This window comes from Triturus cristatus, chromosome 6 (assembly GCF_964204655.1).
Source record: "Triturus cristatus chromosome 6, aTriCri1.1, whole genome shotgun sequence".
Classification (NCBI taxonomy): domain Eukaryota; kingdom Metazoa; phylum Chordata; class Amphibia; order Caudata; family Salamandridae; genus Triturus; species Triturus cristatus.
In genome coordinates this window covers 1,510,020,918-1,510,047,069 of record NC_140589.1, presented here as the reverse complement: position 1 = coordinate 1,510,047,069, position 26,152 = coordinate 1,510,020,918, and positions in this window count along the sequence as shown.

Sequence of the window (26,152 nt, the reverse complement as noted above, 5' to 3'; positions counted from 1 at the left end):
AGGCTGCATGTGATCAAACATAGAAAGGAGATGCAAGTATACTGTGTTGAAAACTTATTTGTTTCAGCTTAAGATTGGTGAGACTATTCAACAAGATCATAATTGCTATTTTCAAGACAGTGGGCTCTGTTTAAAAGGCAAAGACAGTTATAAACATAAGTTGATGGCCTACTTTAATTTTTTTTATATCTGCCAGAAATTCACAAACAAAATTTCAGTCAGATGTAAATTGGATGCAAGTTTGCTCTTTTTAAAACAGTGTTATGTTGTTTCAGCTCAAGACTATTAAGAATATTCAACAAGATGCATACATGATATGTTCAAAACAGTGGCCTCTATTTACAAAGGTAAATCCTGTTGTAACCGTTCGTTTATAATCAATTTATGATTTAAATCTATTTATTGTAATTTCTTACAAAGCCAAATAAGACTCATAATACAAGTTGCTCTGCCATATCATACAGCTTAGTAGATCAAGTCCACAGCTGAGTGACATCAGAGCAGTTGATACAGGAATAAATGTACAGACCATCCCTCCTAATCCCCAACTTCCCCACACCCCTGGAACCCTGCTTTTAGAATTATCATTAAGGTAAGTTATAGCATAAGGCAGCATCGTATCTCGGGGGTATCATCTAGGTGGACAAATAGTCTAGTTCAATCAGTGTTGTGCTGGGTCCATCAGGTGTAGTGCTCTCTGGTATCTTGGGCTGGTGAGTTCTCTATAATGCTGAGACAGGAAAATGATGCGTGGCCCCCATGACTTTTTAATTGGTATTTCCTGGAGCTCTAGGGTGGATGTGAGTTTCTCCATTCCTAACAAACTGCAGAGCTGTTGAAGTCACTCCCTGTATTCTGGGGGCCTCCCCGTGCCCCAACATGCCATTATTGCCTGCCTGCCTGGCAGCACACAGTGCCATAGCTATAGCCTTGCCCCTGTAAGATCGTGATAGGTATGTGAATAAGTTAGGTATTCCCATCATGAGATATGCCAGAAATATAGTGTCTCTGCTCTTAGTCCCAGTAATCGGTCAGATTGGGACAGTCCTATATGATGTGTGTCAGTGTTTCTGACCCACCACAAGTCCTCCAGCATGTGGAGGATGTATTTGAGCGCCACTTGTGTGTATGTTCCATTGTATAGTACCAGTAGTGTGCCATCTTCAGGAGGGCATCTTTACATGTACTGCCAGTAGCTGAGATCCGTGCCCTAGTGTAGATGACCTTCCATTTCCTGTCTGTTAGGTGTCACCCCAGTTTGGATTTTCATCGCCTCTGGGCTTGCAAATATTCTGTTTTTGCTCACATGGCATAAGAGTTCATAGATGTCTGAGAGGATGTATTTGTTGTCCAGTTTCATAATAAGCCACTTCTCAAAGGGGGTTAAGGTTCTACTGACTGCATATTTCATTGTGGGGATAATGACCCAGTGGCATAATTACCAATAATGTAAATGTTCTTTCTTTGGGAGGTCGTAGTTGTGTTTTAATTGTTCAAAGGATGTATTTCCCCCCACGTGAAATAAATACCCCACCCACTTGCAGTTAGCCTGCTGCCAGGCCAAGTAGGGAAAGCCCATTGGTGCAAGCTAAGGAGGATTCAATATTGGTGTCATAGGTGCCCGCATCATCGTTAATTTGTTGACAGTAGCAATCTCATCCCATACTTCTACTGTTGACTTAAATACTGGGGAAGTATAGACTCTTTGTGGCCTGAAATTCTTTTTCTTGCCAACCATGGGACTTTCTAAATATGCATAACAGCGACCACTTAGTCCATAAAGCACCAATACTTTTCAGTGCTGGGGAGGTACCATTCCACCATATAGCGAAGTTGGGCTGGTGCACAGTAGTGTGATAGCCAGCAAAACTCAGTCCTCCTTCCTCTATTGTCTGATTGTCCTACATTTCGCTACTCGGGTTTCTTGCATTCCCAAATGAATTGATTGATGCATCGATGCAACACTGCCATTTCTCTATTTTGCCCCTTGGTGGAGAGATCAGAATCGTTTGCATCAAATACTATATTTTAGGAAGTAGGGTCATCTTAACCGCATCCATACAGCCCAGCCACGTCAGTTCATAGTGTCCTAGCTTCGAACTACCTCAATGGCCATCATGAGCAACTCTTTGTAGGTAAGGGTAACAGTCTTGTCTGTAGTGGGGCAGATATTGATACAAAGACATGGTATGTGCTTTTTTATCCACAATAATGGGTTTGTCTGCGCAAGAGTGTCTTAAAGGTCTGGGGTTGCAATAATGCTCATGATTTGGGACTTAAGGGTATTCATTTTGAAGCCAGGGCATTACCCAAACTGTCCAGTTCAGAGAATAATGCAGCGATGGAGGACAATGGGTCCTTCAACATCACCCTAAGGTCATTTGTGTAAAGAGCTATTTGGTGTTGATGCCCTCCAAACTGTGCTTCATTTATGGGTTGGTGGAGCCATATTTTCTCTGCTAGTGTTCCCATCTACATTGCAAACAGGAGGGGAAACAGGGGGCAGTCCTGTCTCATTATCCTAATCACCACAAATGGCAGTGCGAGCCATGTGGCCACTAAATATCTTCTTCTGGAAGGCCCTAGTCCTTATTTTATCATGACTGTTCTAGGTATGGCCAGTGTACTCGATCAAATGCCTTCTCGAGATTGATTGGCAGTAGGAACATGGAGTGGAGAGTCTATTTCACTTTATGCACGGTGTGCAGCAAACGTTTAGTGTTGTCACTGCACCATTTTTCAGGGATAAAGCCCATTTGGTCTGGATCTACCAGTAGTTGCAGTTTTGAAAATCTTTGCATCTACGTTTAATAATGATATGGGCCTACAAGAGGAACATTATGTAAGTCTATCAATGGCTTTGTTATTATGGTCACTATGGCTTCTCGAATAAAAGACGCCTGGGTGCCTGATTTAGCGAAGTCATTATATAGGCGTGTCAATTTTGGGCCAACAATGAGTAGAACATCTTATAAAAGGCTGCGAGTCTGGGCTGGGCGCCTTTTCCAGTCAGAGCCTGGCAATTGCTAATATCACTTCCACCACTGTAATGTCTGCATCCAGTGACTGAGTTTAATTGGGCATTATGGTGAGTAATGCGACATCTCCAGATAGAAGTATGTGTTTGAGGAGGGTAGTGGGCCAGCTGTGTAAAGGTCAGTCAAATTGGTAATGCCTCACTCTGTCTCTCCCAAGTTTCCAGTTACAAGCAGTATGTTACTGTCATGTTGTTTGGCTCCTATTTTGCTAGCTAACAGGCAGCCCACTTTATTGCTCTCTGTATAATATCCATGTATGAGGTGCAGAGTTGCAAACTCTTCTTTGTCTGTATTAAGGGCTTTAAGTTGTTGTCTAGTTAGGGTGAGTTGATACCATGTGTATTTGGATGTTGTATGTTTATGTGTCATTTCTAAGTTTGCGACCCTCCCGTTCAGCTCTATCTATTCATTTCTTTGCTCTCTGCTAATGTGGGCTGCCTGTGAGATCAATTTCAAATGGGTTACTGCTTTTAATGTGTCGTATCTGGAGTGTTATTGATGCTAAGGAAATTAGTGATGCTGCCTTTAACCACTTCTGCTGCTTTGTCTTGTTTCAGTAGATTATCATTCAGCTTCTCTGTCCACGTGGGAGTGTCTGTGTGGACAACCCGTAGTTTGATTGATATGCGTGAGTGATCAGTAAGCGTGGATGTTTCGATGGATCACTGACAGAATACAGAGAACAAAAATATTGTGTGGACAGAATATTGTGTCAAAATATCGAGAAGTTAAGTGCAAATAGGTAAGTATAGATTCCCTATTCTTAACTCCACATCTACGTACCTACAACATATATATTGTCAAGGTATGTATATGCAGAGCTAAGGGTAGTAAAACTTTGCTTTCTCATAGAAACTTACCATCAGAATATTCTTGTCCTCAATATTCTTGACAGGATATTTGGTCCATGCGATATTTTGGACTCGATATTTTGTCCAAACACCCATTTTGATACTGGTGCATATGTTCATTGTACATATATGTGTGGTGCCAAAAAAAACTGTACACTCTGGCATAAGTTTGTTGAGAGGCTGAGTAAAATGTGTTGTAATGATGTGTGGGATGCAGGTCTCCCCAGAGGTGTACCTGCCCCAGCTCATTCATCCAGTTAAGGCTCCCCTTTGAAATGGGTCACATTTGCCACACCCTTTAGGCGGATCGGTCCATATCTGTATCTAGGAATATGTTAATATTACCTCCATTGAGTATGCCTCGGTCTAGGATGCCAGAACCTGTGTGAGGGCAGATCTGAGAAATGACTCCTGGTTCTCATTCGGAGCATATATAGTGCCTTATGAAAAGATGTTGGTTCTGACCAGTGTGCACACCACTAGGAGTAGTCCTGGTATGTCAATCAGTCTTTCAATGATTTTTACCATGAGGTTGGTGGCCAAGAGAATAGCCACTCCCCCAGACTTTTTTAGGGCCCAGAGGAAAGGAGCTCTCTGGAGAACCAGTGAGAGTAAAGACTCGGCCAGTCCGTTTGATAAGATGTGTTTCCTGCAAGAGATAGATGTTGCAGTCCATGCCTCTCAGCTAGGAGAGCTTAGCCAGGCCGTTAGCATGGATATTTAGACCTTTAACATTGTAGATCAATATCTTCACCATTGAGGGGATAGAGAGGCAGGGCCTAGTCCCCTGGCATGCCTGCAGTACGATGTGTGCCAGTGAGTGTGTATCACTATAATGGTGCAATTATACCTCTTTGTAGCATTTGTGGATCAATATCCCCCCAACAACAGTATAGCACCAATATACAATGCTCACTCCCCCTCCATGAAGTATCCGGTGTCTCAGTGTGGTTCAGAAGTTGAGCCCATAGGGTCCATGACCAAGTCCGTTCTCCGTCGCCCACCCAATTGCTTCCTCCCTACTTCCGCCCACCATCTATTCTATTCATCTTACCAGTTCCCACACCTTACCCATTCTGAGTGCAATTCATAGCAGTTGCAGTGTGTCTGGATTGTCTTAAGGCCACTGTTCTAACTGGGTAGAAGAAGTGTATATCATTCAACCTCTGTTGCAACGTTGGCGTGCAGCTTATCAGGGACTGCTTGCCTCTCCTTGTGCATTTCATCCTGGGAAGGGTGGTGGGCATACTGCATGTTTGGCATCATAGTCTAGAGTCCTCTTTTGTGTTGCTCTGGTGTTCCTGCTTGTGGAGTAGTGACTTTGGGCGAGGAATTCTCTAGAATTTCCAGGAAGTCCAGGATCGAGCCTACCTCAGATAGATTACAGATTGTATGTGCTGTACTGAAAATGGTAAAAGTGAGACTAAATGGGAATCCCCAGTGATAACGTACCCCTTTCTCTGTAAGACACACCGTAGTAGCGCAGAGCTGTCAATGTTGTACTCCCCTCAGTGTTGACTGCACTGTCACTGTTGGCACTACAGTCAACACCAAGGGGAGCGCAAATTGTGGACTGCATGATGCAAAGGAGCAAACTTTTCTGGGATATGATGTAGTGACCGGCCACACCCTTTATCCTGCCCAAGCTGATTTTCAGGACCTCCTCTACCATTTATCACATGTTCCTAATTTACCTTTTTGTCAAAATTGCATTCCCTGCCCATTGATTACACTCCATCTGACCCGAGCTGGAGAGTATGGTCCGAGCCGGAGAGTACGACCCGGGTGCGGAGATTACGGCCCGGGTTCAGAGATTCTGACCCGACTGCGGACGTAAAGATACAACTCGTAAATGACCTCTGTGAATTCCAAAAGTCGTAAAGTTAGACTTTTGTCTCAGATTGCCTTTGTGAATCGGGCCCATAGGGTTTTCCTTCCTTTTTGCCCCAAAAACCATAACATGAGTTTTTGACTGGTTCTCCCTTAAATCAAGACTTGTCATGGATTTACAAATACAGTCCAATAGACGCTGCAGTCCATTTGCTGTCCTAGCAATTAAAACAGTATCATATGTATAGATTAATGCAAGGACACTATGATGACCTACCCAGGGGCAATTCGCCCAGACGTCCACCACCTGCTTCTCCATGCCATTAATATATAAGGAAGCTTCCCCTCCCTATGCCATATCTCACGCTAGATGTCACTACATTATAAAATTGCCTCAGAAAATCAACTATATACTGGTCCACTCTCATATCTAACAACATTCTCCACAGTTTGGCTCTAATAACAGAGTTAAACATGGAGCTTAAGTCCATAAATGTCAGATATAACCTGCCTTTCTCAGTCAAAGTATACTTGGAAATTAAAAGATACAAAATTAGGGCCTGCTCCACCATTCCCAAACCGGGCCTAAAGCCGAATTGCAGCTCAGACAGTATATTGTATTCCCGGGCCCATGTCTGCAGTCGTTCCAGCAAAATTCTCTCCATTACTTTAGCGCTGGAGTTAATCATAGATATTGGGTGATAGTAGTGTGGATTGCTCTTGGAGCCCTTTTTAAATATGGGGACAGATGTGGCATGGGCCCAAGATTTAGGTGGGCCTACCACTAAAAACACATTGAAGACATTCATCTGGATTAGGGCCACAACTTGGTATTGACCTTGAACAAGTCAATGGGAATCCCATCGGGGCCTAGCACCTTCCCAACTGGGCAGCTATTTAGTGCCATCAGAACCTCATTAAACTCAATCTCTGGACCACCTGGGGATGTTGCCCCAGCCAAATTTTCTAAGTGCGGCCAAATTAGGCTGTCTGCTGCCACCCCACATGTAACTGTGGCCCTGGCATCGGGGTCCTCATACAGTGCTGTAAAATGAGCAACCCATGTGTCAGGGGGGATCACAAGTTCCTGAGTCGTTAGTGCTACTAAAACAGTTGTGATTAACAGTCCCCCAGAGCGCCTCAGTATTATGTGTCTCACTAGCATGGAGCAGGGAAGAAAAGGCTTCCTGTCTTATAGTAGTTTTCCTCACTCTCAGGACATGCTTGTAACGGGCCCTATATTCCAGCAGCTTCTCTTGATCTCTCAGGTTCTCTTTCAGGGCCACCAGCGACTGGTTATGTGCTCCTGTACAATCTGCATCAATCCACGTAATATTTTTTTCCTTACTAGATTTAAGCAGGTCCATGGTCATATTATGTCCAGTGTGGCAAAACCTCTCAAAACAAACAATTATCTCCTGCCCCCCTCCCCCCAGCATGCGGTCGTCAGCTAGACAGCTTGCAAAGACAGGCAGTGAAGAGGGTACCAAATTTCTCAAAAAAAAGGCTACATCCATCTTAGACCAACTCTTGATTAATCCTTTGTTCTCTGAATATTGTATAGGGAGAGGATTACGCACAGTTGGGACTTTGACCAGAAAAGAAGCCAGCAGGGAGAGGACCAAAAGCTTATGATTACTGAGCGTTTAATCCCTCATACTGTAATCCATTAACCAATTCCTCAAAAAAGAGAGAAGAGGATAACGTCAATCTGGCATCTCAAACATAAAGAAACGTTGATACATATCTATTAAGTATACATTACTCTAAAGACTGTTAGGACATGTATTCTTTACGATTGAGTTGATAATTGTGGAGTTCTCTTTACCTTGGATTTTAATTTTTTTGTACTTGTTTTCTATTGTTGAGACTAAAAATACATTGTATTTATAAATCTCATTATTTCTTCTGTCAAATGTCTATGTGCTAGAACGCTCAAGTCAAAATCTAGCAAATGAACTGTAGCTTCTAATGCATAATACTATTCTATGCCGAATCTTTATGAACAAAAAATATGTAAGCAATGGACTCTAAGATGTACAAATTGACGGTTTTGAATCTTGTTCTATTACGAGAATCTATATATCTTCTAAACACTAATAAAACTACTATCCATTACTATTTGAAAACTCACTGATATGCGTGCATGACCATCCCTGCATGCTTGAATTTTCTTTCTACCTTTATTACTAGCTTAACTATCTTGGATCACTGTAAGCCTTTCTCCTTGATGGTTACTGATGTCTGATGGGATTACTTAAAAACACCCTTCTTTTGAAATAAAGTGCCTTAATTCTGTGTCATCCATTATCATTTATATGGATGACCCTGTAACTACTGCTCCAAATACATAAGAGATACATATTAATTAGGGGTGGGCGGAATTTGCGGAATTAACCTCCGCAAATTATCGCGAGATTGCAGAAAATCTCCGCAAACACGCCGGAAATATCGCGAAGATGCGGAAGTTTTTTGCCGCCTGTTCGCGGTATTTTTTGCGTGTTCGCGGGTCGCCAACTTACCCATGCGGTCGCTCATGGGCGCGGCCATCTTGTTTTCACTTGTCCCGCCCTCTGGCGTTGTTTACTTCCTGTTCCGGGTCGCGCAATGCATGTTCGCGGTCGATATTTCCTGTTCGCGATCGCTTTTACTTGATCGCGTTGCTTTTTGCTTGCTCAGGGAGAAAATATCGCGCGAACTTGCGCACGTGGTCGCAACGGGCGCGGCCATCTTGTTTTCCACTCTATTGCATGGTTCTGGGGCCTGATTTTCAATCCTCCCTAAATCTTTTCAATCCTTTGTTTATAGCCACTTTTTTCGGATCTTTATTACTTATTATTTCTCTAACTATTTTCCTGCCTCTATATTTTTGGTTTTTGTGTACCTTTTTTTTTGTTTTTTAGCTACTTTTTCTCTTTGTATTGCCTGCTATTTATTTCCTTTACTCCTTTATTTATTTTACCTTTTCTTTCCCGCCCCGTCCCCAGAACCATGTCCAAGGGCAGGGCTGTTCGCCGGCGCAGCCAGAGCCGCGACCGCCTTCCTTGCGGAAGGCGGCGCCCACAAGGGGTGCATGCACGGGCCTTATTTGGGGAGGCGGAGTTGGCTGCACTAATTTTCTTTGTGCAGCGCCACCTCCCCTCAACCCTGGCAGCAGGTGGCAGGCCTGGGTCCGGGTACGGCCTCCGGGAGCGTCGGCAGCGGTGGGGGAAGGTGCGCCGGGCAGTGTCTCGCATCTCTGGGGTCCGGCGCACCCAGGCACAGCTGACGCACCGGTGGTCCGACATCCTGGACCGTGAGCAGGACCTGCTGGACCTGCTAGGAGTGGAGGTCCCGGGGCTTGGTGAGTACCTATTTAATTATTACAACTTCGTGTCTGTTCTTCTGCTCTATGTTATATATTGCGAATATCTTTTTTTCCTTCCAACCAGATAGAATGTTGCTGCTTGCAATACATTCCAGGTTAATAATGTTTAAAAGTCTTCTGTGATTATGACACAGGTGCTCTTCTGCGCTACTACTAATCTTACTTGTTTGCAGCTTTGCGTTTGCGCTTGCTTAGCGTGATTCTTTACGAGTTTATTTTAGAGAAATTAAGTTACGTAATGCTACAGTGACTCATGTCCACTCCTTACTTTGTCCTGTCACTAATAGATAGGGGCGGATTGATACATAGGTTTAGGTACTTTGTATGAGCTTCTAATTGGTTAGTGGTATGCGTGATGCCCCCTCACTCAGTTACGTGACGTGCTGCTAGTACGCCAGTCTTTAGAACCTTTCTAGTTTGTTCAATGAGTGGAGGTAGGCTTTGCAGTTACTTAGCAGTAGCAGATGAGCATCAATCAAACCAAAATTGTGTATATACAAAAAATGTAGTCATGTTAATGTGTCCTCCATGATTGGATCATACACATTGTTGAGGAATACAGTCGAAATGCATACTTAATGTACAATTGGCATGCCTGGAATAGGTGGGCTAGGTTGGGTGGTAGGTTGTACTAATACTTAGGCTTACTTGTAACTTAGTTTTCTGGAATCAGAATGGAAGAATGGATTACTGTTGATAAATAGTAACTTAAGTAGTCGAACTGCGAATCCCCCGATATTACATGTTGACCAGATGAGATCGGTCAATGTAGTTATTGCAATTGTTTACATAAGTGTTTTTTGACCGTTGTTGAAAAAAATTGTATTTGCTTAAGTTGACACCATCCATCAATGTTTGTCTTTCTTATATCTTTCCTGTTCATCAGCACCCAGGGGCAGACGGGCAGGGACTGGGCAGTCGGCGGGACAGGAACACCACGAGGAGGACACCGCTGAGGGCTCCTCTGCTGGCCCCAGTAAGTCTTCTTGTTTTTAATAATATTTCTTATTCCATAACTTTTACTGCCCCATTTCTCCCGAACTATAGTGTGTTTCCAAATGCTATTTTTTACCACCAATTATCCTTCGATCTGTACGGTTTCAAAAAGCTTATCCCTGCCTCCGCTATGATGACTGAGTACTACTACATACTATCAGTCTGTCTGTCTGTACTGTAGTAGCTAGTCTTGCCCAGTGCCACTCTTTGTGAAAGGTTGTAATATAAAACTCATATTCACCAGTAGCTCGTACAATCCGTTGGGTCGTTGTCTTGTACTACTTTTTACTCTTGTTGATGTTTAGGCTTTGAAAATTCACAGCAACAGCCCTACCAGATTTCTTAATATTTTGATATGATACCCTATAGGACATACAACTGTTGTAGGGATCTTGCACATACATTTGCACCAGAAAATAGGATGTTGGTGATGGTAGGTTGGACCTTCCTTGCACACCTCAATCAGAAATTCCGCACCCACCACAATTCCACTGCTTGACTATAGTACTGTCTTGTCATACCTATTAGGTCTCGGAACCCTCCCCCCAAGACAACCAACAAGTAGACAACCCAGAACATTAACACACCCAACCTCTGTCGTGGAAGCAATTCACATGCACACCCTTACTTTAATTTGCTCAATCGTGTAAGTTAGTCCACTCCACACCAAATACCACAAAGTCTATGTAAGTTTAAAATTTTTATTTCAATTTGAGAAGGTCTGTACACTGTTATCTTAGCAGCACCAACCGGCAAATCAATAACATTAAAACAAAATACATTGTTACACTAATACAGTTGGGAATTAAATCATGATAACTGAAGTGGTGGAAGGCAGCACCACCATCCCATAGCAATTTAGTTTATATACATTTATAAATGAAGATGTGAGTGAAGGGACCCCTCACCTCAGAAGAACCTAGTACTGGTAGTTGGTGCATCGTTCAGAAGCTCTGGTTCGTAGAAGCGAATCTTGCGTCTGTAATGCGAAAAAAGGAAATGGTGTGCGTTAGTATATTGCAACTTGCAAGCATTTCTCAGCCGTGCCAAAAAGTGTAGCATCTATGGATAAGCAATATGGACTAACAGTAACAGTAGTACACCAGTTCTTCCTAAAAAAGTGGCTTGTTAATGTTTGTTGACCGCCTGTACGCAGCGCGTAGACTAGACAGTAGCAGTGTGAGGCAGGTCATGTGGGCTCAAAGGTGTCTTAAGAAGCTGCAAGGTAAAGGTAACGTCACATGTGCATGGCTAGGGCTAATCAAGCAAATGCTACAATGATCATATAACTTAGTGTCTACTCTACTACTACCTGATTTGTACTAGTGATTTATGTTAGTATTAACTCATTTTTCAACCTTGCTACTGATCAATAGGGGGGAGGTGTATATGTTGCCTAATAAATGTGTAATGTTTTCTAGGCGCACTACCGACCACCATTGCTGGGGCCAGCGAAGGCGACGCAGAGGGCGAGGATGCGGCAGTTGCAGATAGCAACGGAGGGGGAGTGGCAGCACCAGTGGCAGGCGGTGGTAAGTTAGATTCATAATCTTTAACTATTGTTGAACTTGACAGCACACTCACTGCAAAGGTGTACTGTATGTATATGTATACTGTAAAGTTGTGAATTAGGGCCCCATTAGGATGGTGGGCGTATTGCCCCCGCCGGGCTGGCTGGAATTCACTGCCGTCACAGCAGGGGCAAACCTCCCGCCATCCCTGTAGAAAATATTCAGACATGTCTAGGCGGAAAAGGGTTCAATATGGCGGTGGTGTCTCTCTCACCACACCGGCAGCCATATAATCTGCATTTTGGAATGCCTTTGCGTGGCGGCATTACCGTCCGCCACGGAAAGGCATGCACACATTGCAGAGTATGCTTGGGGGCCCCCATGGAGGGTACCTACCGATGCTATGGTACCCCCCGACTTTCAAAGCAAAACGTGACAGGCTCCGTGCGAGGCCCGTCATGTTGTGCTTGGAAAAGCAGCACAACATTTTAGCATTGCTTTCAGCGTCACTGTGCCGGGCGCATCATCCTAATTAATTGTCCCCACGGGACCCCCACCCTTTTTAGCAGTCGGATGGCGGGCGGACAAAGTCCGCCCGCTATCCGATGTCGTAAGTAAGTATGAGTTCTTGGGGACGTTTGAAGAGTGAACTAGAAGACTAGAATTCCCTTTAATTGGTATAGGACTAGGAGCCAGAGTATTGAGTAACCAATGGCCTCATCTATCTGATTTCAACTCCGCTTTGAAAGTTTTATGGAGAAGAGCACCTGGTGCACTGTTCAACTAAAAAGTGTAAGACAGGTGGAAGGAAGAAGGACGGGCGACATTTAAAATGTTATGTACTACTGTGCTTTATTTTATAGTGCTACTCTACCATGCCACTATGTGTATAAATAATTACCTTGTCCTACTGTTTTATTAAGACTATATTTTACAATTGTCTTGTTTTTTTCTTTTTGATACACAGCTACTCCGAAAATCAACCGGAAGGAGTTGGCCGCCAAGGCACGGCGCCGGAAGCTGGAGGCAATCCAGCAGGAATACCGGCGGCTGGTGGTCCTAGCCGAGGAGGAGGAGGAGAGTGCAGCAGCAATTGAAGCCTCCTCCAGTGCCCCAGGCCCCAGCCACCGCCCTCCAGCGGTACGGCGCCACCGTCTGGCGGCTGCCCGCTGCCACCGTGCCATCTCCGGTGCCCCCCCCACTGTGGTTGCAACTGCCGCGGCCTTAGACGCCGCGTCGCCCATTTAGAGGACCAGATTCGTGTCCTCCTCCAGTCCCGCCCCACCAGTTAGTCCCTGTCACTGCCCCTTTTTTAATTCCTGTTTGTTTCCTCACTCGTTTGGGCGTTCTCTATTTCTATGGACAGTCGTTGGGGTTAGGGAGGGGGGTGGGTCAGCTTTTGTGGGTTTAGTTTATTTGTTAGGGTCAATTAAATATATTTTTCTATGTTACATGCAATGTTGTTAATGTTTTGTAGGTGGGGTAACTGTTTTACATCACACTGTTTCTTTGCTGGTGCATGGCCGCCCATAGCGTGTGTTTGATTTCAATAATTTGCTGACTGTATAAGACACAAACAGATAGATGCGACACACCTCACTCATTGACTGGTCCTACTATGCATTCTTTGGAGTGGTGTTTGAAACTGACATCATTGACAACATGTCCATTATTGATTCTGCCTCCCCCAAACTTCTCTCTTACCGGTGCTTGATGTTTATGTCCAACTGTGGCACAGCACTGGCTGCATGGTGAAGATGGTTTCCTTTTTCATACATGCCATGATTGGGGTGGTGGTGGTAGTATAGTAGTAGTATACACTGGCAGGGTAGCAGCATTTCCAAAAAAAGAAAAGGAGATAGTCAATCGCCTTTGAGAGACTGTTAGAGGAGTAGTTGAATGAAGTACATCACAGAATTTACCGAGCAACAATTATATGCTCAAATATTTGACAAAAAAAATGAATGCTGGATATTATGAGGATAGCCTACTAGACAGAGTTACAAACTATAGTTTTGTCGACTTGGCTATGCCTACAGTCTAACAGTTAGTGCTGTATATGAGGAATGACAACAAACAAATCAAATCAATGCCGGCAATTCATGCTGAGGTATATGTTCCTTTGTTAAATAAAATAACCTGTGAAATATCCTACTCATGGGTGGGCAAGCAGAAGAAGATCATCGCTCTGCATTGAAATTGAAGTAGTGTTGCTTTCACCACATCCGCCCCAGCAAGTGTGTGATTAAGTATTGGTGTACATTTAATTTAGTTACACCTCGACAATAAGTCACACAGCCCGGGGGAAGAGGGTTAGGGTCCGTTGATTGGATGGGAAGGGGGATTTTGGGAAAGGTTTGACATAGAAAAACAGTATGCATACATAGACAAACAAACGACAATCATTGAAGACTACCATACCATATCCATTCCATATGTTAAGGTATAAAAAAGGAAATGCATGCATGATGAGACCCGGATTACATACACTTCTATTTCTTGTTCTGTTCCGGCCTTAAAACTTTAACAGATAGCAAATAGAAATTTTAAATATTGGTAGTGAAGAATCGTAAACACAGAGCAAACGTAATGATGATTGATAATAACAACTCCAAGAACACACTGTTGTAAAGAATGTATACAAGATATTAATCAAATTATTTAAAAGAAGTGAAAAGTGGATACTGTTACTGTGTTATCCTGGTCAAAAATGTGGACTGGTTTTTTGCATCTCGGCATTCCTCTTGCTCCTCTCGTCCATCAATCTTGGGTGTGTCGCCTCACCACTCGCCACTGCCCGGCTGGAATAAAAAGGTGATTGATTGGTAAGGTAATTAATATGCATTGTAATGTTTTACAAAGTTTTGGACAAGGCCCGGCCTGTAATTTTAGATTGAAAACCAAAGGGGATATTCAGAAAGAAAGTGAAAACAAATGCACAAGTGATGGTGTAGTGCAACAAGAACACTTTCCGAGGTGGCATGTATGCATATGCATCATCTCTACTGTAGTCTGTTTCCAGCATAGACCTTCAACAGTAACAGGAGAGATCAGGCCCACAGTGCTTACCATTAGCACATCCTACGTTAACACTTTAGAGTCCTTTTTTTTTTTCTCTCAAAGAGTTGGACAAACGCAAAGCACATTATCCATTCCAGACATAGCATTTTACAGTTAAAGTTAGTAAAATCAATGCACTGCAGTCATCCCACCGCTACACTCTATTCAACTTCTACACAGACATTTGGGTGTGCTGTGGTTGTGGTTCACGTGTTTACCTTTAGGCTTTTCCGTTTTATGCCACTCATGAAACATCCTCCTGACTTCATCATCAGCTCTGATACTTCTACTGACTGAAGATCGGCCTGCAGTACAAGTGTAATTTTTAGAACACAACAAGAGTAGAAATATAAATATTACTGACTTGAGTCATTCTTTATTGTGTACAGAAAGATAGATTAACACTAGTACACTTTGACATCATTCACTTTGTGCACAACAAACAACGCAAACACAAAGATCAATAGCTCAGAGTCAGGTGTCCAATGCATGCCATTAATTATCATCATTTATTACCTGTTACTTCTCATCTTAAGTTAACGGGCCGTCTCTTTCGCCATCATCATGACGGACGGTGCTGTTTAAGTCACAGTCATTTGCATTGCGCAGCAGATTGAGTGAGTCCCCTTCCTGTATTGAATTAAAAGCAATGTATCACCAAGATGCAGGAGAAGTACACATTTCTTGTTTGCCAGAAGAGGAAAATTAGTAATTACTAGTGTGTTCTGTAGAAAGTTGATTAGTGGCAGTGCACAATTACATCAATTCATGCGAAACACACCACAAAATCTACATCATTCAGTCTGCTATTCTGCGGCCAATGCATGGCATCAATCATTACCTGTTGCATCTCATCTCGTTAACGCTGCAGGCCGTCTCTTTCGCCATCATCATGATGGACGGTGCTGTTAAGTCACAGTCATTTGCATTGCGCAGATTGAGTGAGTGCCCTTCCTGTATTGAATTAAAAGCAATGTATCACCAAGATGCAGGAGAGAAGTACACATTTCTTGTTTGCCAGAAGAGGAAAATTAGTAATTACTAGTGTGTTCTGTAGAAAGTTGATTAGTGGCAGTGCACAATTACATCAATTCATTCATGCGCAACACACACAACAAAATCTACATCACTCAGTCTGCTTTTCTGCGGACAATGCATGGCATCAATCATTACCTGTTGCATCTTATTTTCAGTTAATGGCCAGTCTCTCTCGGCTCTGAAGGAGGATAGCTATAGAAGTCATCAGATTCATGGTCCACTTGTTTTGGAAGGACGAGGAAAGTTTGAATTTGTTGTTACCATCATCCAATCATCATTCATGAGGGAAATGGAATTGACCAGGAGATGCAGTATGATCGAGCGGAGGAGCTGGATTCTGAGGACTGTAGTGTCAAATGGCAGACACCTGAAACTTGTATCTTAAATTAGAAGATTAGAAGACGGTGATAATGCATTGGTTGCGATTCACAAGTTTATAACCGGAACAACAGACACAAACAAAGGGGGAAAAAAGGGAGGAAGACAGTAAGTGCGAGCCTAATTGTCAGGGAAGTATAGCTCGTCCTCAAACTCTGGGGGATCGTCCAGTAGTAGGTAATCATCTGACACAATACTTCCGTCACCTGAGCCGCTGTCCTCATCTTCCTCTGTTGATTCATGCATTGTGTAATTCGGTGGTATGAAGTGCTGATTCATTTTGATCATTGTTAACCTCTCCACGTTTTTGGGAGATAGACTGGTCCTTCTCAAGGTTACAATGGAACCAGCAGCACTGAAAACACGTTCGGAAGAGACACTTGCGACAGGGCAAGCCAGATAGCTTATTGCCAGCCTGCTGAGCTGTGGCCATTCAGACCTTTTCCTATACCAATACTGCACTGGGTTTTGATCAACGTACACCTCTGTTGGGTCGTCCAGATAGGCCTGGACCATCCGCTCAATGTTCAGGGTTGCTGCTGGTAAGCTTTTGTGCTGTTTTTTCTGTGCATCAGCACTGTGCTTATGGCCCATCTTTACATACCAATCTGATAATGATTGTACTCGGCTGAATGATCCAGTTATTGTTTTTGTAGTCGATGGTGATGGTGAGTGTTGCGATTGTGAGCCAACCGCACTGCCCTCAGCCGACGAAGTTGCACTTGATTCTGCATGGCCTGCTTCAGTATCAGTACTTGTTGTGGGTTGATGTGGCGGGCTTTTAATTAGCAGCCCTTCGTTTTCAAACTTGATGGCTGCTTCAGCTATACAACTTTTGTAGCGGGCAACATCAGTGTCGGAAAAAGAAAGGAATAGTCCTAATTTTGCACGTGGATCCAGAATTGTGGCACAAATGTAATGGTCTTGTGACAAAATTTTATTTTGTATCCTTACATTTTCTGATAAGCGCCTGGATAAGCTCTCCACCAAGTCATGGGCTTGCCTTCTGTCCTCTACACCTTTGTAGGATTCAGACACATTATTCAGCTCATGCTCTAGCATTTGCAACAATGGGATCGCTTGGCCCATTGTACAGTCCTCCTTGCTGACTTCACGTGTGAAGACCTCAAAAGGAGACAGCATCTCAGTCAGGCATTGAATTAGGGTCCATTGCTCCCTCTGAAGGGTCATGCCTTTAACACTAGCATCACTGCTTCTGTACCAGACATAATCATTGAGTGACCTGTGCTGTTCGTACAGACGATCAAGCATGTAATACGTTGAGTTCCAACGTGTTGCCACCTCCTGGATGAGTGCCTTGACTGGCACCCTACGCTCACGTTGGAGGATCCTCAGCTGCTTCCGAGCTTTAAAAGAATGGCTGAAATGAGTGCATATTCTTCGGCAGATGGACAGTAAATTGCTTACTATGGGTTCTTTTTTCAGAAAGTCTTGCACTATAATGTTTATGCAGTGTGCCAAACACGGAACCCTGAAATAGGAACCAAGTTCCATGGCCTTAAGTACATTACTGCCATTGTCTGTGGCAACAAAACCAATACCAAGCCCTCTGGGCTGCAGCCATTCCAAAACCTTGGTGCGAAACTCTTCTAAAATGTTTTCAGCCGTATGAGATTTCTCCATGGCGAACATGGCTACAGTTGCATGTTTCCGAGTACCTTCAAAAATCGCAGCTGTGTCAACAACACCTCGTGCAGATAGTTGATCTTTAACCCCCACAAAAGAGATCCAGTGTGCAGTGATACACATGTAATCTGTGGCTTGGCAACTGGTCCACATGTCTGTTGTCAGGTGGATATTGTGCACAGCACTCTTCTGCAAAGCTTGTCCAACCAATTCCAGCACATCATGATGTAGTGCCGGAACAGCAATTCTTGCGAAATAGGACCGGCTTGGAACTTTCCATTTCGGGCAGATGGCAGACACAAATTCAAGGAAACCCACCCCTTCCACAAATGAAAAAGGAAGAAGGTCCAGCGCTAACATTTTAGCCAGCTTCGCATTGTACAATCGTGCCGTTGGGTGGTTGCGTTGGAACTGCCCCTCCAACCTAAACATGCTGTCAATGGTAGGCTGGCTTACTTTCCTTAGTGGTGCCATTAACCCACTAAGGCTCAACGACACAGATTGTCTCATTGAGGTACTCGCCGCCGGTCGCCTTGGTGTCTCACCCACACTCTGAGTATGGCTCTTACTGCGGTGCCACTCTGATGTTACTGAGGAGGATGTGGGCGTTACCACTGCAGTGACTGCACTACTGGAGACAGGGCTAGAAATGCCTCCCTGTTCTTCACCTGCCACCACAATAATATCGCTCCCTGATTCCTGACCAACTTCAAAGGGTTTAGTTTTCCTACTTTCTTTTAACTTAAGTAGGTGATCCTCCCACACAATAGTGTGGTGTATTCTGAGATGACTTGCTTGTCCTCCGGTACCATAGTTTGTACCAAGCTTACCACGCCGAACACCTTGCCGACAAATTGCGCATATAGCAATGTTCTCCTCCTTGGCGCTAACAGAAAAGAAGTCCCAAACTGGGGAGGAGAACTTTCTGGCACTGCTGGATGTGCCACTTTCAACACCAGATGAACTTGAGGGGGTCCTTGAAAATATGTGACCCTGTCCACCTACACTGTGACTTTTACTACCACTTCCTACTGAGGTGGTTGAGCTGGATGTAGGTCCCTGCCGGGCCTTGGAAAATATGGCAGCTGGAGGTAGTGGTGGTGTAACCTGTGTTGGTGAGATCCGTGCTGCATCCCACTCAGTAGCAGCCTTTCTGGATAGGGTTAGAATGTCGGTCTCCAATCCCTTTGGGGCGGGAGTAATGTGCGTGATGACTGGCTCGTCTTCATCAACATCATCACCCCCCTCTTCTACATCTACCTCCATAACTCTAAGTTTTTCTGGGACCTTCCTTTTCAGAAGCAATGTCTTGTGGCGTACTTCACTCTCAGACCGAGCTGGTGGGACCCAAGTGTCATCACGATCATCAGAAGCGGGGCTTGAAGAAGAAGATGATGGACTAAGCCTCCTTTTCCTTGCTGGTGGTCTGGAAGACAATAGATGTTCTGAAACAGTGGTTTGACTTCGCTCCGCTTTGTCTGCAGGAAGCTCGATTTCCTGAAATGCCCCTACGTCAGGAGCAACAACTACTATGGTGGGCTGTTGTGGCGGCTGCTGCTGTTCTGGTTGCGGCGGCTGCTGCTGCTGTTCTGGTTGCGGCGGCTGCTGCTGGTCTGGTTGCGGCGGCTGCTGCTGTTCTGGTTGCGCCGGCTGCTGCTGCTGTTCTGGTTGCGCCGGCTGATGCTGCTGTTCTGGTTGCGCCGGCTGCTGCTGCTGTTCTGGTTGCGCCGGCTGCTGCTGCTGTTCTGGTTGCGCCGGCTGCTGCTGCTGTTCTGGTTGCGCCGGCTGCTGCTGCTGTTCTGGTTGCGCCGGCTGCTGCTGCTGTTCTTGTTGCGGCGGCTGCACACTGATCTGCTGAGTTTGCGCCTGCGTTGAACTTGATTGTGTACTACTTTGCGGTAATGACATTTCTTCAACATCGCTGCCCGTTAGTAGACTGGCTACCTCTGCGACAGTAAAGCCCTTGGGCCTAGGTTGGTGGGGTTGCTGGACCGCTGTGCTGCTCCCAGCTTGGTTCCCGGACAACGCTTTGGTGCCAAAAAAAACCTTGGCCGGCACACCACCAGTCGTGGTTAATGGCACTTCCTTTTTCTGTTCCTTCTTCTCACCAGCAACTTTCTTGGTACTGGACCTGGTACCTTACTTTGGGGCCATCTTATTCCGACGTCAGGCAGGAGGCAGATGCACAACAAGTTCTGGTCACACGTGGGCGTGATGCGCAGCAGGACTTCTGTCTGGCTGGCAGTACAACGGGTAGCCAGGTGATGCCGATGACACCTCCTACTCTGTCTTTTGTGCACCTAAAAGCAAAGAAGACAGGAGAAGAACATCAGTGAAATGTTGCATTTGTTTTTGTGGTTCAGTTACTTAGTACTGTACTAGTGCAAACAAAAGATAGTCTAGCCATTTATGAATTTTTTTTAACTAGAGCTATGTTATACTACTAGTACTGTGTACAGCCACACTACACTCTCAGGAAGGTGATGTCTAAAAATTCAACAGATCACATAGAAAACACTTGATCAATAAAGCTGTGGCTACCTGCTCTGGTAGCAGTGGATGAAAGCAGGCCTGCTGGCAGACAAGGCCAGGCAAGCTTGCAGGCCTAGGCCTCAAAATGGCCACCAGCCACATGGAGAGCCCCAACAACAACAGCAAGGCCACCCCAAAATACACACTTCCCCAACTCAATCCAATGCCATCCATGCCCAAAATGATGTCTAAAATCAACAGAACACACAGAAAACAGTAGATTACTAAAGCTGTGGCTACCTGCTCTGGTAGCAGTGGATGAAAGCAGGCCTGCTGGCAGACAAGGCCAGGCAAGCTTGCAGGCCTAGGCCTCAAAATGGCCACCAGCCACATGGCGCGCCCCAACAACATCAGCAAGGCCACCCCAAAATACACACTTCCCCAACTCAATCCAATGCCATCCATGCCCAAAATGATGTCTAAAATCAACAGAACACACAGAAAACAGTAGATTACTAAAGCTGTGGCTACCTGCTCTGGTAGCAGTGGATGAAAGCAGGCCTGCTGGCAGACAAGGCCAGGCAAGCTTGCAGGCCTAGGCCTCAAAATGGCCACCAGCCACATGGCGAGCCCCAACAACATCAGCAAGGCCACCCCAAAATACACACTTCCCCAACTCAATCCAATGCCATCCATGCCCAAAATGATGTCTAAAATCAACAGAACACACAGAAAACAGTAGATTACTAAAGCTGTGGCTACCTGCTCTGGTAGCAGTGGATGAAAGCAGGCCTGCTGGCAGACAAGGGCAGGCAAGCTTGCAGGCCTAGGCCTCAAAATGGCCACCAGCCACATGGAGAGCCCCAACAACATCAGCAAGGCCACCCCAAAATACACACTTCCCCAACTCAATCCAATGCCATCCATGCCCAAAATGATGTCTAAAATCAACAGAACACACAGAAAACAGTAGATTACTAAAGCTGTGGCTACCTGCTCTGGTAGCAGTGGATGAAAGCAGGCCTGCTGGCAGACAAGGCCAGGCAAGCTTGCAGGCCTAGGCCTCAAAATGGCCACCAGCCACATGGCGAGCCCCAACAACATCAGCAAGGCCACCCCAAAATACACACTTCCCCAACTCAATCCAATGCCATCCATGCCCAAAATGATGTCTAAAATCAACAGAACACACAGAAAACAGTAGATTACTAAAGCTGTGGCTACCTGCTCTGGTAGCAGTGGATGAAAGCAGGCCTGCTGGCAGACAAGGCCAGGCAAGCTTGCAGGCCTAGGCCTCAAAATGGCCACCAGCCACATGGAGAGCCCCAACAACATCAGCAAGGCCACCCCAAAATACACACTTCCCCAACTCAATCCAATGGCATCCATGCCCAAAATGATGTCTAAAATCAACAGAACACACAGAAAACAGTAGATTACTAAAGCTGTGGCTACCTGCTCTGGTAGCAGTGGATGAAAGCAGGCCTGCTGGCAGACAAGGCCAGGCAAGCTTGCAGGCCTAGGCCTCAAAATGGCCACCAGCCACATGGCGAGCCCCAACAACATCAGCAAGGCCACCCCAAAATACACACTTCCCCAACTCAATCCAATGCCATCCATGCCCAAAATGATGTCTAAAATCAACAGAACACACAGAAAACAGTAGATTACTAAAGCTGTGGCTACCTGCTCTGGTAGCAGTGGATGAAAGCAGGCCTGCTGGCAGACAAGGCCAGGCAAGCTTGCAGGCCTAGGCCTCAAAATGGCCACCAGCCACATGGAGAGCCCCAACAACATCAGCAAGGCCACCCCAAAATACACACTTCCCCAACTCAATCCAATGCCATCCATGCCCAAAATGATGTCTAAAATCAACAGAACACACAGAAAACAGTAGATTACTAAAGCTGTGGCTACCTGCTCTGGTAGCAGTGGATGAAAGCAGGCCTGCTGGCAGACAAGGCCAGGCAAGCTTGCAGGCCTAGGCCTCAAAATGGCCACCAGCCACATGGCGAGCCCCAACAACATCAGCAAGGCCACCCCAAAATACACACTTCCCCAACTCAATCCAATGCCATCCATGCCCAAAATGATGTCTAAAATCAACAGAACACACAGAAAACAGTAGATTACTAAAGCTGTGGCTACCTGCTCTGGTAGCAGTGGATGAAAGCAGGCCTGCTGGCAGACAAGGCCAGGCAAGCTTGCAGGCCTAGGCCTCAAAATGGCCACCAGCCACATGTCCAGGCCCAACAACATCAGCAAGGCCACCCCAAAAAACACACTTCCCCAACTCAATCCAATGCCATCCATGCCCTAAATGTGATTGAAAATGAAATATATTCAAAAAACAAAAGGAACAGTTGCTTCATCATGCACACACACACCCATGAGGCCATGCCCATGGCTAGCTCGGGCCTACTACTACAACCCACAAAATTAAAATAAATTAAAAAAAAAAAAAGGAATGATGATAATTAATTATCAAAAATAAATTGTAGTTACACAACAACTGCAATGCCCACAATCAAACACAACAACCACTTACTTGTAAAATATCCTATTCCAAAAATCCTGAAATCCAATTGCAATGATGCAGCAGACAAAAAGAGAGATCTTTCCAGCTCCAAATCCAAATGCAGAATGAGCAGGAGATGGACAAAGCACTGGGAGGAGCCTGCTGGACAGGAACAGGAAGTTGGAGAATCTGTGTCACTTCCTCCCTCTCTCCACTTTGTAAAAAAAAAATGACTCCTGGAGTCCTTGCACAAAAAAGGAAAGCCAAATGTGAATGTAAGGAGTTCTTTTCATCCAAAATCAGTATTTGCAGATGGTTTCATGCTGCTAGAGCCGATATTCCTCTCCAAATTGTAAATTTTACATTGTTGAGTTCTCCAGCTTCACATTACTTCCGCCGGCGTGTCGAAAACGATATAATCGCGTTCTCTTCTTTGTCCCTGTCGCGTTGGATATGACGTGTTCGCGGTCTCTTTCTCCTGTTCGCGTTCGATTTCATGTGCCCGCGTCCTCATTCTCTGGCTCGCGATGTAGAATGACATGTTCGAGATCTCAATCTTCTCATACTCGCGCGGTGCATGATCGCGAGAAGAAATACCTGATCGCGCGACAAATGACGTGATCGCGTGAAAAATGACTTGAATGCGGCCGCGAACTCTCGCGAGACAGCGCAAAATGGCTACCAAAATCCAACATCTCGTGGAGAACGCGACCGGGTCAAGAAAACTTGTCGGAGAACGCAGGGATTCAGGTAAGGCGATCGCGCGCGCGCGAGAATGTATTGTTTTACAGCGCGAGCAAGAAAAAAATTATCGCTAAGCTGCGGAATGCGGAAATTTTGACATTTTCGCGCTTTCCGCGGAACGCGAGAATGCCAAAATATCGCAACTTCCGCGAACGGAACGGAATTTTGGCCCAGGCCTAATATTAATACTGTCTACACAATAATTTCTACACAGTGTCCAAGGATACAATTTTGAAAAATAGTAGACCTTGACGATTTTCCATCACCTTGTATTGAACTCTTTTTAAAAAAAAACCTTTTCAAGATGGTGCTTACTGTTTGTTCTAGTTTCAGGTCTCTTTAAAAAAGTCCATCACTATTATACGACATAGTGACATAACAGCCTTTAAGTGTCATGAAATAAGGTTTTCATTCGCCAGCGAATCCAGATCTGGCAGATCTATAGTTCCTTCTAATACATTTCTATATTACACCAAAATATAAGGACCATTCTATGACGTCATTCATTTTCCCCTTTGTTCCGAGGTCACTTTATTAGAACTAAGAATGCTGGTCGTTACAATACTTTAAATTAATAAATATAAAATATTTGGAAAATTATGTAATGAAAAATCTTATGGGTCTGTTATTTTTCAATATGTCTTTACAAGAGGATATGTTATCTCAATATAAGATAACCACTCCAAAATGGCACCCATGACCTATGTTAACTTCCGGTCCCTTTAAAAACCTCTATTCCGGGACCGCGTAATGACGTTCCAATTAAACCGGAACTTCTAATGGACCTGTGAGACAGACGCCGCGGTCCCATGAATAAGTAAGTCAGTATTTACATCTTATCCGCCACTTTGACCAGTAAGAACGTGCCCTGAAAACTGGTCAGCCCCCATTCTATGACGGTTTTTGAACTTATAGCAAGTCAAACTTGAACATTGACTTTTGTCAGATTGGTTGTTTAAACCCATATACAACCTCTGATTAATGCATTAAATAGAATTGAATGGTCATATTTCAACCACAGGAGTGTGATCTATCTTGTCCTTAGATAAATTTTTCTTTGTAGCGCTTGTCGACAATTTCTGATTTATTCAATGCAACTTTTCGTATTGGCTATAAGTTTTGAAAAACTCGCTTTACGCAAATGTGACAATCGTACACTCTTATGTCACTCTTTAGCACATGATGACCGTATATAGAGCGTAATTCTTTAATTAATAAATATTTATTAAGAATGGAATAACATCCTATATTGCTGAGATCTATTTTGTTCCTTTTAGGAAATTCACTTTCTCTATGCAGAGCAAGAGGCTAAGCAAGCCAATTCATTTGTAAGTACCATCTACCTAGTGACCGTCCGATCAAAAATAATACCACTTAAATATAATATATATATTTTTTTATTTATCAATCTTGCCTTCTCTCCTGATATCGGATACACCTCTTATGTGAATTTTAGCTAATCTTCATCTTATCCTCTGTTGACCAGTAAGTTGAAGGCCGTATTTCTGCCTTAACGACTTATTCGATTTAATAAGAATTAAAATTACTAATTTCTATTTAACTAATATAACCTTTATCAATGGTCACAATTATTTATAACTGATCTAGTGCTCTTCCACCGGGTGTATTTGTTTCCATATTTCCAGATAATTAAAGTCTATCCTTATTCTTTGATATAGAGGGGTCAAGAACCTACATAAGAATTAAATGGCCCTGAAGATGGTCTCAATGATTTGTTTCAACGAAGAAGAAATGTCAATGGCTAATCCATTCTTCTCCTTATTGATTGCTAAAATATATTTATCTCTGAGTATTGGACCCTATGTAAAGGACATACTCATGTTTTCACTGTTCAGAGATGGATATATACATTGACAATTACGTTTTTATTTGCATTTAATCTACATGTTGTCTGTTTTCAATGTTAGTTGATTTTTGTTATTGCTTTCTCTGTACCCCCAGATATGTGTTTTGTTGATTAAAGCGATTGTTTTGTTACTCCTAAGGTTTTTGAGATATATATTTCTACAACTCATCACCCTGTTTTTATAATTAATTTACTAATTTGATTGATATTACTTTGATCTGTTCATATGAGTGTTATTAGATATCACTTGATAAAGATATACCTACAATCTCTATAACTGTTTGGTTTTTAATCAATCCCTTGTAGGCAGCTTTCCCTTCCTTATCTCACTTTCTAAAAGTGGCATTTTCAACCATGCAATTTAAAACCAACTTCACCAAAACTTTATTTTTAAATTATGAATTCAGAGACCCCAAACTCCAAATCTTTATCTTCTCCCAATGGGAAATTACACTTAAAAGATATTTCAAGGCAATCCCCAGGTTACCCTATGGGAGAGATAGTTCTTGCAATTGTGGAAAACAAAATTACCAGCATCAGGACATGTAAAACACCACAGTACATTTCCTACCTTTTAAATACACTGCACCCTGCCCATGGTATTGCCTTAGGTCTCCCTTGGGGATGACTTACATGTAGTAAAATGGAAGGGTTGGGCCTGGCAAGTGGGTGCATTTGCCAGTTCAAAATGACAGTTTAAAACCGCACACACAGACACTGCCATGGCAGGTCTGAGACATGTTTGCAAGGCTACTCATGTGGTTGGCACAATCAGTGCTGCAAGCCCACTAGTAGCATTTGATTTAAAGTCCCTGAGCACACTGGGTGCACTTTA